Genomic DNA, 13,444 nt, shown 5'->3' with positions numbered 1-13,444 from the left:
CTAGGAGGAATGGTACTTAATTTATGAAATAAGAGTGATGAAAAGAAAACCCAAGGGGAATAAAATGATTTGAATGTTTTTACGGGCCAATGTTGAGCACATGTCCCTTTCCTTTTCTGGGCTTCATTTTTTTCATTTATAAGGTTAGAGTGGATCACCACCGAGGTTCCTTTTAGCTCAGTGTTCAGTCTTTAAAAGTGTTCAGCATCACAAGGAACAGTGATATAAAGAAGATGTATCGTTAATTTCCCACCTGCACCAATCGGGCTTACTTTACACAAAATATTGCACTCCCTATGCAACCCTGCACCCCTTCTGGTCAGTAGATTCTCTATTTTCAATCACAGCCAAGACTCTGACGGGAACAATATATATATACACTTGCCTTCTCTCTCCATTTTGTCATTTCCTGTTCATTCAAGTCATTGCATTCTGACCTCTGTCCATATCACTCCATTCATACCACTCCTGCCAATGTCACCAGTGACCTTCAGGACACAGTGAATGTCAATAGATGCTTTTCGTGCCCGTAATGAACCTCTCTGTCTTTAAAAAAGTCTTTAAAATCTGCCTCTCTTGGCTTCTGCTGTTTTCCGGTTTTTCTGTTCTCTAGCTGTTCCTTCTCAAATTCATTCATAGGCTTCTCTATTGCTGCTTACCTATATGGAGTTGACAGACAAGTCTGTGTCTCCATTCAGACCTCTATGTGAACTCTAGATCTACATTGCCACCTGCCTTCTACACATTTCCACTGGCTCTCTTAATACTTATAAATCTGAACTCGTGGTTTTCAATCTAAACCATATTAGGGAATATTTCTTACCTCAGTGAATTGAGCAACCATTTGCACAAATCAGAAATCGAATAGACATCCTTAACATCTCTCTCCATCACCTTCTGAACTATTTACACTGGTAGAGTTATGGCAGTTTGAAATTATTTTTCTAACCTGATAATCTGAGTCGTAATCTATAAAACAGGCAGTTGGGGGGAAAAGGTGGTTACATGGAGGTGTCAAAGTGCCTGGCGGCTGAGGAAGCAGGGCTGGAATTACTGCACAGAAGTATTGGTGGGGGAAAATCTAGTGAATCTGTGGTGTGCTGGTACCCTCAGGGTGAGGAGGTAGCAAACCATCAGTCCATTAAACAAATAAGTAACTTGATTGTGCAAATACTGAGGATAGTGGGAGCTAGGTTTCTCAGTGTCAGAAAAATAACTTAACAAACATGAAAAGAGGGAAGGGTAAAATGAACCTCAAGAGATTGGATTGAAATTAGAAGTATTTATATGGAGTTTTTTCAAAGGAAAAAAAAATATATATGCACAGATAGTGATGTATATGTATACATATATATATATATATATATATATATATATATATATATATATACATTTCTTCACTCTGTCCACTAACAGAGATTAGAAGTAGCTATGAACACATCTATCACCTAGATTTTGGTTCTCAAATACTGTCCTTCACTAAAGGTAAACAGCGACCCCTGAAAGAAATGGCTCATTCCAGGGCTAGAGCAGAGAAAGTATGATATATGCCCAGACCATCTTTTTGAACCATTTAACTAAGCAAATTGGTCCAGCCTGAAGGGGCTCCCATTGGCCAAATCTGGGACAATTTGTGCATCAAAATAGAGTGAAGGATTATAATACTTTGAATAATATAATAATGTGAGTCCACACTGATAAAAATGAATAGGTGGGTCAACTAATAAATGTAGAAGGAATGATGAAATTAGAAAATTACCCTTGGGTAATCATCATAGTAGTGGTTGATTCAGGTGAGGGTCATCAGTGGATGCTAAGACAGGTTGATGGGTGGTTTAACTATCAAGGACATGAAAAATAGGTTAAGGCCAAGGAGTTTCCCTGGACAAAAAGACGTTTAAGACATGAGAACTAAGTAAAATGTGTGTTCCTATATTGGATTCTGGACCAGAAAGGAAAAAGAAATTGTTGGGACAGTTGCAATATTTCAATGGGGTCTTTGGATTGGATTGTAGTGTTGTATTCCCTGATTTGGGGGGGGTATGTGTATAGGGTGACAGCTCTGCCATGGTGCCTTGGTACCTGTGTGGTCTCCACATATGCCACATAGGCTTGAACTACCGCTAATCTGGGTCTTTGCAAAACAGATTGAGATCCTCCTGTTACATGAGAGGATGGAGGCCTGTAAAGAACTTGTCTGAGGCCATCTGCCACCCATCTCCCTAGCTCCCCTGGGAGGCTGTTTTGAAGCAGTTCCTCATTGCCTCCTTGGTTCTGATGAGGTATGACGATCACTCACTGCCTCACCCCCTCAGTAGAAATGCTTGGCTGCAGCACGGCAATGGGGTGTTTCACAATTCACTCTGCAGTCTTCCAGCCCCTTTCATTTTGGTTTCATCCATTTTGGTGTGTGGGACAAGGACCACAAGGAGCTGGTACCTTTGATTTCTCTTCCTTCTGCAGATGATGTAAGTAATAAACTATCTGAATCTAAAAAGGGCTTGGGTGGCTTAACTCACCAAATCTGTCAGTCTTGGTCTTGTGCCTTACAAATTTGGTGGCCAACATGAGGCTGGTAAACTTAAAATGCCCTTTTAAAATACAAATGGGGCCAGGTTAAGGGATAAGATAGACTCCCCAGGATCTGGTAGCACAGCTCCCACTGTCCTACACGTTCAGGGATTGCATGGTCTAGGTTAGAAGATAGACACTTGGAAGTAAAGCAGCAGAAAGTAGGACTGAAATAAGCCACCTGATTGGTGCCTTAGCTGTCATTAAAAGTTCATTTGTTATAGCTGGCAAGAGGCCACTTAAAACCAAAAGGAAGGGGTGCCTGGGTGGCTCAGTCGGTTGAGCGTCTGCCTTCGGCTCAGGTCATGATCCCGGGGTCCTGGGATCGAGCCCCGCATCGGGCTCCCTGCTCATCAGGGAAGCCTTCTTCTCCCTCTCCCACTCCCCCTGCTTGTGTTCCCTCTCGCGCTGTGTCTCTCTCTGTCACATAAATAAATAAAATCTTAAAAAAAAAAAAAAACCAAAAGCAAATTCAAAGCAGTGCTTATTGATATGAGCAGCTTTGCAGCCTCTCCCAAATCCCTCCGTCCTTTACCCTAATTTCAGCTGCTTTAAGAGAAGAAAGGTCCATTAACTTCCAGCACCACAATGTGAGGAGGTCTGCAGACTCCCCAGTGAAACTGGTGAAAATTATTTTTAAAAACTTGAAGTCTCTGGAAGTGGTCCTGAGGGCAAACACCAAGTCAAATGTCTATTCTAGAAAATCTACAAAAATTTGGTAAGAATCTCTACTTTTTGAACTGAGATCTGCTACCTCCTTCCCCTCTCCCAGCTCAACGAGGAGGAGACTCCACTTCAGACTGGTGCAGCCAAGAAAACAGGGTTCCCTTCCCCCCAACTCCCAGTTGGAGGGCTTTCTTCCCAGGAGGAGCAGGACTTCAGTGTTCCTCATCCTGCTCCCCACTACCTGTTGCTGAGACTTAGTAAGTGCAGGTAAGTGCAGTTGAGAGGTGGGGGCTCCCTTCTCCCATCCAGCCCCCACTCATTGGATGGAGGCTCTAATTTGGGCATGGTGCACTGAGAGTACTGGGTACCTGATCGCCTAGCTCAAGAGGTGGTGGTTCCATGCCTGGAGAGGCAAACTGAAAGGAATCTCAGGCTGCTGCAATGCCCCCCGCCCAACCAAACTGACAATGTAACTCCTAGAGCAGGGGTGTCATACAGAGAGAAGCTTGCCATTGTCCCCATCTTCAGCTCCAGAGTGGTGGCTCTGAGATTTTGCCTAGGCGGAGAAGCAGCCCAGAAAACAGATACTCCTAATCTCTTCCCAGAGGAACTGACTTCACTTGCAACAGAATGTGGAACAGTTCAAGCCTAAGGGCCCTTGTACAAATGGTAGAGATTATGGTGAAAGCCAATGTGTGGAAGTGAATAGCTGGAACAATCTTGAAAAAGAAGAACAAAGTAGGAGGAACACACTAACCGATTTTAAAACTCACACAAAGCAATGGTCATCAAGACAGGTTGGTACTGTCACAAGGATAGACATATAGATCTCTGGAATAGAACTGAGTGTCCAGAAGTAAACCCACACATCTGTGGTCCACTTATCAATAAGGATACCAAGACTATTGAATGGGGGAGAAATAATCTTAACAGCTGATGTGTGGACAATTGCATATCCACATGCAATAGAATGAAGGTGGACACCTACCCCACACCATATTCAAATATCAACCCAAAACGTATCAAAGACCCAAATATAAGAGCTAAAACTCTAAAAACCTTAGAAGAAAACATAGCCGTAAATCTTCATGACTTAGGTTTTGGCAATGGAGTCTTAAATATGACACCAAAAGCACAAGCAACAAAGAAAAATAGATAAATTGGACTTCAAAAAGTGAAAAGAATGCAGAGAGTGAGAAAATACTTGCAAATCATATAAATAAGAGTCTAGCATCCAGAATATGTAAAGAACTTTGACAACTCACAAAAAAATTTTTTTAATGGTCAAAGGACATAAATAGGTATTTCTCTGTAGATAAACAAATTATCAATAAGCACATGAAAAGATGCTTGACATCATTAGTAATCAGGGAAATGCAAATCAAAACCACCATGAGATACCAATTCACACGTGCTAGAATAAAGAAGTATGATAATTACAAGTGTTGGCAAGGATACAGAGAAATTAGAACTCTTGTACACTGGTGGTGGGAGTGTGAAATGGACAATAGTGGTTCCTCCAAAAGGTAACTCCACTCCTACGTATACATTGCATAGAACTGAAAACAGGTATTCAAACAACAAGTTATACACGAATGTTTATGTCAGAACTATTCAAAATAGCCAAAAGGTGGAAACAACCCAAATATCTACAAACTGTAATGGATAAAGAAAATGTGGTTTAGCCATACAATGGAATATTACTCAGTGATAAAAAAGAATGAATTACTGGCCCTTGCTATAACATAGATGAATCTTGAAAATATTATGCTACGTAAAAGAAGGCAGATACAAAAGGACACATATTTCATAATTCCATGTATATGGAATGTCCACAATAGGGAAATCCACAGAGACAGCAGATTTGTGGTTGCCAGAGGCTGGAGGGAGTGAGGACACAGGGATGATAGCAAAAAGGTATTGGATTTCTTTTTGAGGTGATGAAAATATTCTAAATTTAACTCTGGTGATGGTTGCACAACTCTGTGACTATAATAAAAACAATTGAATTGTACACTTTAAATGGATTGTATGCTGTTGGTGGGAATGCAAGCTGGTGCAGCCACTCTGGAAAACAGTATGGAGGTTCCTCAAAAAGTTGAAAATAGAGCTACCCTATGACCCAGCAATTGCACTCCTGGGTATTTACCCCAAAGACACAGATGTAGTGAAAAGAAGGGCCACATGCACCCCAATGTTCATAGCAGCAATGTCCACAATAGCCAAACTGTGGAAAGAGCCGAGATGCCCTTCAACAGACGAATGGATAAAGAAGATGTGGTCCATATATACAATGGAATATTACTCAGCCATCAGAAAGGAAGAATACCCAACTTTTACATCAACATGGATGGGACTGGAGGAGATTCTGCTAAGTGAAATAAGTCAAGCAGAGAAAGTCAATTATCACATGGTTTCACTTATTTGTGGAACATAAGGAATAGCACGGAGGACATTAGGAGAAGGAAGGGAAAAATGAAGGGGGTGGAATTCGGAGGGGGAGACGAACCATGACAGACTATGGACTCTGAGAAACAAACAGGGTTTTAGAGGGGAGGGGGTTGGGGGGATGGGTTAGCCCGGTGATGGGTATTAAGGAGGGCACGTACTGCATGGAGCACTGGGTGTCATACGAAAACAATGAATCATGGAACACTACATGATGTAATGTATGGTGACTAACTTAACATAATAAAATAAAATTTAAAAAAATAGTGAGAACAGTGGGAGCATAGAAGTCTAAGACTAATGGCCAGTGTGTACAGTGTCCAACACAGTACATAGCAATGATGGGGAACCGTATTTGATTTTCAACTGTAACTTTTTCCAATTTTCAGTTCATGTATACTTTTTGGTAGTGTTCGATAGTATTACAAGTATTTATAAACAAAGTAAATTGGGCACTCTATAAAAAAAATAAATGGGTTGTATGGTCTGTAAATTATTTCTCAATAAAGCTGCTTATAAAAAATGAAAAAAAGAGAAAAATCTTCTGCGCAGCTCCAGCCAACCCTGCAGGCTGGCCTCTTCCTCTCTACCTCGAACTCCCTAAGCTCCCAGCTGAGGAGATAAGATGTAGTATCTCTTTTTCTTAGAACAAAAACAAAAACAAAAAAATTCTTAGAGTTTGGACAAAACTTGCAGTGAAGAGAAAAAAAGTTTAAAGTAACCTTGTGATGTGAATGAGGCTTGGGCCATTTAATTGTATGTATTGTAAAAATGTGTAATTGGTGTTAAAATATGTTACATGTTTAAATGACACATATTTATAAAGTGTTAGAAACTTTCTCTGATGTCCAGAATTTTTACTGTATAAATAATGTCTTGGTTGTGGCAAGTTGAAAGTTTCAATCTCAATGGCTGTGGCTGATAATCCCCAACAAAATCCAGATGCCTGCCTGCCAGGGAGCATTTCTTGAAACAATGGGGTGAATTCACAATGCTTACTCTTTCTGTCAGCCGGAGGAAAACAGCTGTCTTTCACAAAGTAAAGAACTTTATGTTCCTGATTTAAAAAAAAGCTGTAACTCCTGCCAAAAATTGGCCTATTTTTTCTGTGGTAAAAGAAGCTGCATCAGACTTTGGATCCCCTCTTGGGCTACTGGTGGTGCTAAGACCTTTTTGGGTGATAGTGTTGTTATTTCAGTGCAGTCAGCTGACTGTGGGCACACCACCGAGGTCCTTGAAGCTAATTTCTATTCTGTTTTTTTCTGATGGACATTCCTCATACCCCTATGCTTATGGCTGATCCATAGGACTAGATGTGCTGAGAATGTTTCATACTTCTTCACGTTGTGAGGGAGGTTCCACAATTAGAACAGTGATGGTGGGGTGGGTGCACACAGCAGTGTGGTTTAAGGGAAGCAGTATAGGATACCAGGGCAAGAGAAGTGGGGGATCACAATCCTGATGAAGCAGCCAATAGAAACAGGAGCTGTTAAGGAAACTATTCAGCATGAAGTCTACAGCCTGAAGCACTCCTGTGTCCCCAAGCTCCTTCATTAGTACAGTGATCTTTACCCCAATGTCTTCCCTTTCCTACACTGACGTTCCTGTAGATGCCTAGGCCTAGTTCAAAGATATATCAGCTCACTGAAGGCCAAAATGGGTTTCTCACCCCCTCCAACCCCAAAATTAAATATTTTTATTTAAATAGGAGGTACCTTTCCAGGAGGGAACTGACACATTTACACACCAAACCGCCTGCCTTGAGTGTGTGCTGCGCCAGGGCCGAGCCTCAGTTAGCCAATGCTGGTTTTCAGTTGTGTAGCCCCTGCCCCAAAAAGGCTTAAAACGGTACATGAGTGAATTCTACAAAACATTTAATTAAGAATTTATACCAATCCTTCTCAAACTTTTGCAAAAAATTAAAGAGGAGGGAACACATCCAAATTCATTTAATAAGGCCAGCATTACCCTCATACCAAAGCCAGATAAGGACACACAATAAAATGAAATTGTAGGCCAATATCCCTGATGAATATAGATGTAAAATTCTCAACAAAGTACCAGCAAACCAAATTCAACAGCACCATAAAAGGATCATGCATCATGATCAAATGGAACCTATTCCAGGGATGCAAGGATGTTTTAACATTGACAAACCAATCAATGTGATACACCACATTAACAAAATGAAGGTTACAAGTGTACTTCAACATAATAAAAGCCATAGCCAACAAGCCCACAGCTAACATCATCTTCAATGGTGAAAAGCTGAAAGCTTTTTCTCAAGGTTCAGAAAACAAAACAAGGGTGCCTACTCTCACTCCTTTATTTAACCTAATACTGGTAGTCCTAGGCAGAGCAATTAGGCAAGAAAAAGAAAAGACATCCAAACTGTAAAAAAAGAAGCAAGATTATCTCTGTTTGCAGATGACACATAGACAAACAGACTAGAATAAAGAACACAGGAATAAACCTGCACATACATGGTCAACTAATCTTTGACAAGAGCACCAAGAATACACAATGGGGAAATGATAGTCTTCTCAATAAATGGTGTTGGGAAAACCGGATATCCACACACAAAAGAGTGAAATTAGACCCATATACTACACAATACACAGAAATTAACTTGAAATGGAGTAATGACTTAAATATAAGACCTGAAACCACAAAACTCCTAGAAGAAAACACAGGGAAAATCTCTTTGATATTGATCTTGGTAATGATTTTTTGGATATGACACCAAAAGCACAGAAAACAAAAGCAAAAATAAGCAAGTGGGACTACATCAAACTAAAAAGCTCTGTACAGCAAAGCAAACCATCAACAAAATGAAAATGTAACCTACAGAATGTGAGAAAATATTCGCAAATCATATATCTGGTAAGAAGCTAGTCTCCAAAATATATAAGGAACTAATACAACAGTAGCAAACAAAACAAAACAAAAACAAATAACCTGTCAAAAAATGGGCAAAGGACTTGAATAAATATTTTTTCCAAAGAAGACCTACAAATGGCCAACATGTATATGAAAATCCAGGAAATGTAAACCAAAACCACAAAATATCACATCACACTTGTAAGGAAGGCTATTATTAAAAAGACAAGAGATGAGGTATTTGGCTGGCTTAGTTGGTGGAGTATGCAACTCTTTGTCTTGGGGTCATGAGTTTGAGCCCCATGTTTGGTGTAGAGTTTACTTTAACAAAAATCTTTAAAAAAAGACAAGAGATAACAAGTGTTGGCAAGGGTGTGGATAAAAAGGAACACTTGCACACTGTTAATGGGAATGTAAGTCGGTTTAGCCATTATCGAAAACAGTATGGAGATTCTTAAAAAAATTAAAAATAGATCTACTGAATGATCCAGCAATCCCACTTTTGGGTATATATCCATAGAAAATGAAATCAGGATCTCAAAGAGATATATGCACTCCCATGTTTATTGTAGCATTTTTTTGGTAAAGATTTTATTTATTTATTTGACAGAGAGAGACACAGCGAGAGAGGGAACACAAGCAGGGGGAGTGGGAGAGGGAGAAGCAGGCTTCCCGAGGAGCGGGGAACCCGATGCGGGGCTTGATCCCAGGACCCTGGGATCATGACCTGAGCCGAAGGCAGACGCTTAACGACTGAGCCACCCAGGTGCCCCTGTTGTAGCATTTTTAATAATAGCCAAGATACGGAAACAATCTAAGTGTCCACTGATGGATGAATGGATAAAGAAAATATAGTGTATATACAATGGAGTATTATTTAGCTGTAAGAAAGAAGGAAATGCTGCCATTTGTGACAATATGGATGAACCTGGAGAACATTATGCTAAGTGAAATAAGCCATGCACAGAAAGACAAGTAATGCGTGATCTCATTTATATGTGGAATATAAAAACACTGAACTCATATAACCAAAGAGTAGAATTATGGTGGTTGCCAGAGGCTGAAGTTGGGGGAAATGGGGAGAAGTTGGTCAAAGGGTACAAACTTTCAGTTATAAGAGAGATTAGTTAATGTATAGTATGGTGACCATAGTTAATAAAATTATGTACTTGGAATTTGCTAAAAGAGTAGATTTTAAGTACCACATCCAGAAAAACTGTAAGTATGTGTTTACATATATTAAGTCCTCAGGTGAACTCAAGAGCCCAGCAACGGGGTGGAAAGTAGGATTTACCTGACCCTATTTGCACATCCAGGAGTGGTGGCATGAAGTGGGCTGTGCTGAGGGGAACCCAGCAGGAAGTGGAGCCATCGGGACCACCACCACAACCGTGGGCAAGAGCAGTAAGATGCTGCAGTGTGTTGATTACAGGATGAGGTGCGCCCTGCAAGATGGCCATATCTTCATTAGCACCTTCAAGGCTTTCAACAAGCATATGAATTTGATCCTCTGTGACTGTGATGAGTTCAGGAAGGTCTAGCTGAAGAACTCAAAACAAGCAGAAAGAGAAGAGAAGTGAGCCCTTGGTCTGGTGCCGCTTGCGGGGAGAACCTAGTCTGAATGACAGCAGAGGGATCTCTTCCCAGAGATACTGGCATTGCCCGAGTGCCACTTGCTGGAGCTGCCAGGGACCCAGGGATTGGGAAAGCTCCTGGCAGAAAAATCCCAGCTGGTGTTCCAATGCCCCAGGCTCCCGCAAGACGTGCTGGGCCAGTCTGCCTGTCTGAGGGGTTGGTGGGCCATCCCAACAGCTGATGACCACACAAGGAAGAGGCAATGTTGTGGCCACTGTAGCTGCTGCCACAGCCAGGAAGTATTGCGAGGGCCCCATCCCAATAGCCACCTGGCTGTGGGGGCCCTCCCCTACCTATGAGCTGAGGGCACCCCCTTCAAGCATGACGGGCCCACCACCTGGCATGAGACCTCCCATGGGTCCCCCAATGGGGATCCCCCTCTGGACAAGGAACTCCAATGGGCATGCCCTTTCCAGGGATGCGGCCGCCTCCCCCAGGGATGCGAGGACTTCTTTGACCCTTGGCCACAGAGTTATGGAAGCAGCTCCACAGAGGCCTAATACCCCAGGGCCAGGTTACCACAGACCTGTTTGTTTGTTATGCCCTTGTTCTCAGAGTCTCACGGGATTGTCTGGTTTCCCTTTCAGGGCCCCCTCCCCCTGGAATACACCCACCACCAAGGCCTTAGACTCATCTTGGCCCTCCTCTGCACCCTGTCTGTTTCCTGTAAGGCTGTACGTAGTCCTTTTACTTCCTTGTGGCCTGTGAAACTAGTTTATAATAAACTATTAAGAATATTATAAATGTAAAAACTAAAGCCTCATGTTATAACACCTTAAAAGAAAACATGACATTGTACAACCTAAATATATACAAAACTTTTATTTGTTAATCATACCTCAATAAAACTGAAAAAAAGATTACTCAATTTAAAAATGGGCAAAGGGGACCACATGGGTGGTTCAGTTGGTCAAGCATCTGACTCTTGATTTTAGCTCAGTTCTTGATCTCAGGGTCATGAGTTCAAGCCCTGCATTGGGCTCCACGCTGGGTGTGGAACCTACTTAAAAAAATAAAAATACATAAAAAATGGGCAAAGGGTCTGAATAGACATTTCTCCCAAGTAGGTACACAAATTGCCAATAAGCACATGAAAAAAAGTCCTCTAAATCATTAGTCATCAGGGAAATGCAAATGAAACCTCAAAGAGATATCACTTGCCACACAGTAGGATGGCTATAATCAAACAAATGTTGATGAGGATGTGAAGAAATTAGAGCCCTTATACATTGCTCCTGGTGTTGTAAAATGGTCCAAACACTGTGGAAAATAGTTTGGCAGTTTCTCACAAAAAGTTCAACATAGAATTACCATATGACCATGCAATTCCACTCGTAGGTATATACCCAAAACTACAAACAGGTATTGAAACAAATACTTGTAAAAGAAACAGTATTAATAGTTCAATATGGAAACAGCCAAATATCCATCAGTGGATGAATAGATAAATTGTAGTATACCCACACAATGGCATATTATTTGGCCATAAAAAGAACGAAGCACTGATACATGCTACAGTATGAATGAACCTGGAATATATTATGCTAAGTGAAAGGTGGCAGTCCCAAAGGCCCACATATTGAATGATTTCATTTATATAAAATGTCAAAAAAATCTTTAGAGTCATAAAGTAGAAGAGTAGTTGCCTAGGAATGCATGGTTTAGGGGGAGATGGGAAGTGACAGCTAATGAGTCTGGGGTTTCTTTTGAAGGTGGTAAAGATGTAAATTGATCTTGGTGATGGTTGTACAACTCTGAATATACCAAAAGCTACTGAATTGTAGACTAAATGGGTGAATAGTATGGTATGTGAATTAAATATCAATAAAGCCGTTTAAGAAAACATGTCCTGAAAGGATACAAGTGATATGAAAGTAGTTTATGTGCCTATCTAAACAAACTTCAACATTCTTTAATGGAATACGTCAAAATATAGGACTCAACAAAGTAGAATTAACAGTGTCTAGTATCCATACAAAATTGCTAGGCATAGGAAGAAGCAGAAAAATGTGACTCATGCACAAGAAAAAAATAAGTCAACAGAAACAGAGCTAGAATTAACAAAGATGAATTAACAGACACGCATCTTAAAATAACTAATACAACTGTTATCAATATCCTCAAGGGTTTAAAGGAAAATGTGAACATAATGAGAAGAGCAATAAAAGATATAAAAAGAACCAAATGGAATTGCTAGGGATGAAAAACAGAATATTAGAAATGCAACCTGTCCTGGATGGGATTAACAGAAGATTAGCGTGCAGAAGATCAGTGAACTTGAAGAAATACCCAAAGAAACTCTCCAATTTTAAGCACGGTGGGGGAAGGCTCCAAAACCAAAAATGACCAATTTCAGTCACTTGTGATACAACGTCAGGAACTATACTACACATTTAATTGGAACATTGCACCTAATAGTAGAAAAATATGCATCTTTTCAAGGGTACACAGAACATTGATCTTGATAGAGTATATTCTGTTTCATAAAATAAATCTCAACAAAGCTTAAAAGATTGAAATCATAAGAAATCTGTTCTTTGACAAGAAAAGCAGTACTTAAGTCTAAATGCTTGTATTATAATAGAAGAGGAATCTCAAATAAGTTATCTAACCTACCTTAAGAAACCAGAAAATAAAGAGCAAAATAAATGAAAAGGAAGTAGAAGGAAATAATGAGCAGAAATCAATGAAATAGAAAACCGAATATAGAGAAAATCAATGAAACCAAAAGTTGGTTCTTTGAGAAGATCATTACATCTGATAGCTCTCTACCCAGAGCTATGAAGAAAAAGATGAGAGAAGACTTACCAATATAAGGAACGACAGTGGGAACATCACTACAGATTCCAGAGATATTAAAAGGATAATAAAGTGATCGTATGAACAACTCTATGGACTTATTATATATGTGATGCCGGGTGAAGGATAGAACATGTCCTCAAGCAGGAAATAGTCCCCATAATATGTGAACTTTCCAAGACCTGAAGATCCGCAGACCTTTCATCTGGAGTCCCCAACATGTCCCCCTTCTTCATAATATTCAATCGATGGTTGTTTATTTTGTTATTGAGCATCTACTCTGCGAAGGATCTGCCCTCGCTCCTCTGGAGATGCCCTGCCCCAAGCTCAGCCCTGTCCTCGAACCCGCTTCTTAGCCTGCAGCCAAGTTTCCCAGCACTCTTGCAGAGCACCCTGATGCCTCGCCGCTTTATTTTTTTTTAAAGATTTTATTTATTTATTTGAG

General features: G+C 40.5%; 1 pseudogene; it reads left to right on the top strand.

Moving 5' to 3' along the window:
- The first annotated feature begins 9,786 nt into the window (after window positions 1-9,786).
- LOC118521114 (small nuclear ribonucleoprotein-associated protein B'-like) lies at window positions 9,787-10,920 on the top strand (annotated as a pseudogene).
- Window positions 10,921-13,444: the final 2,524 nt, after the last annotated feature.

The sequence above is a fragment of the Halichoerus grypus genome, chromosome X (genome assembly GCF_964656455.1).
Source record: "Halichoerus grypus chromosome X, mHalGry1.hap1.1, whole genome shotgun sequence".
In the NCBI taxonomy this organism is placed as follows: Eukaryota; Metazoa; Chordata; class Mammalia; order Carnivora; family Phocidae; genus Halichoerus; species Halichoerus grypus.
This window is presented reverse-complemented; position numbering and strand designations above follow the sequence as displayed.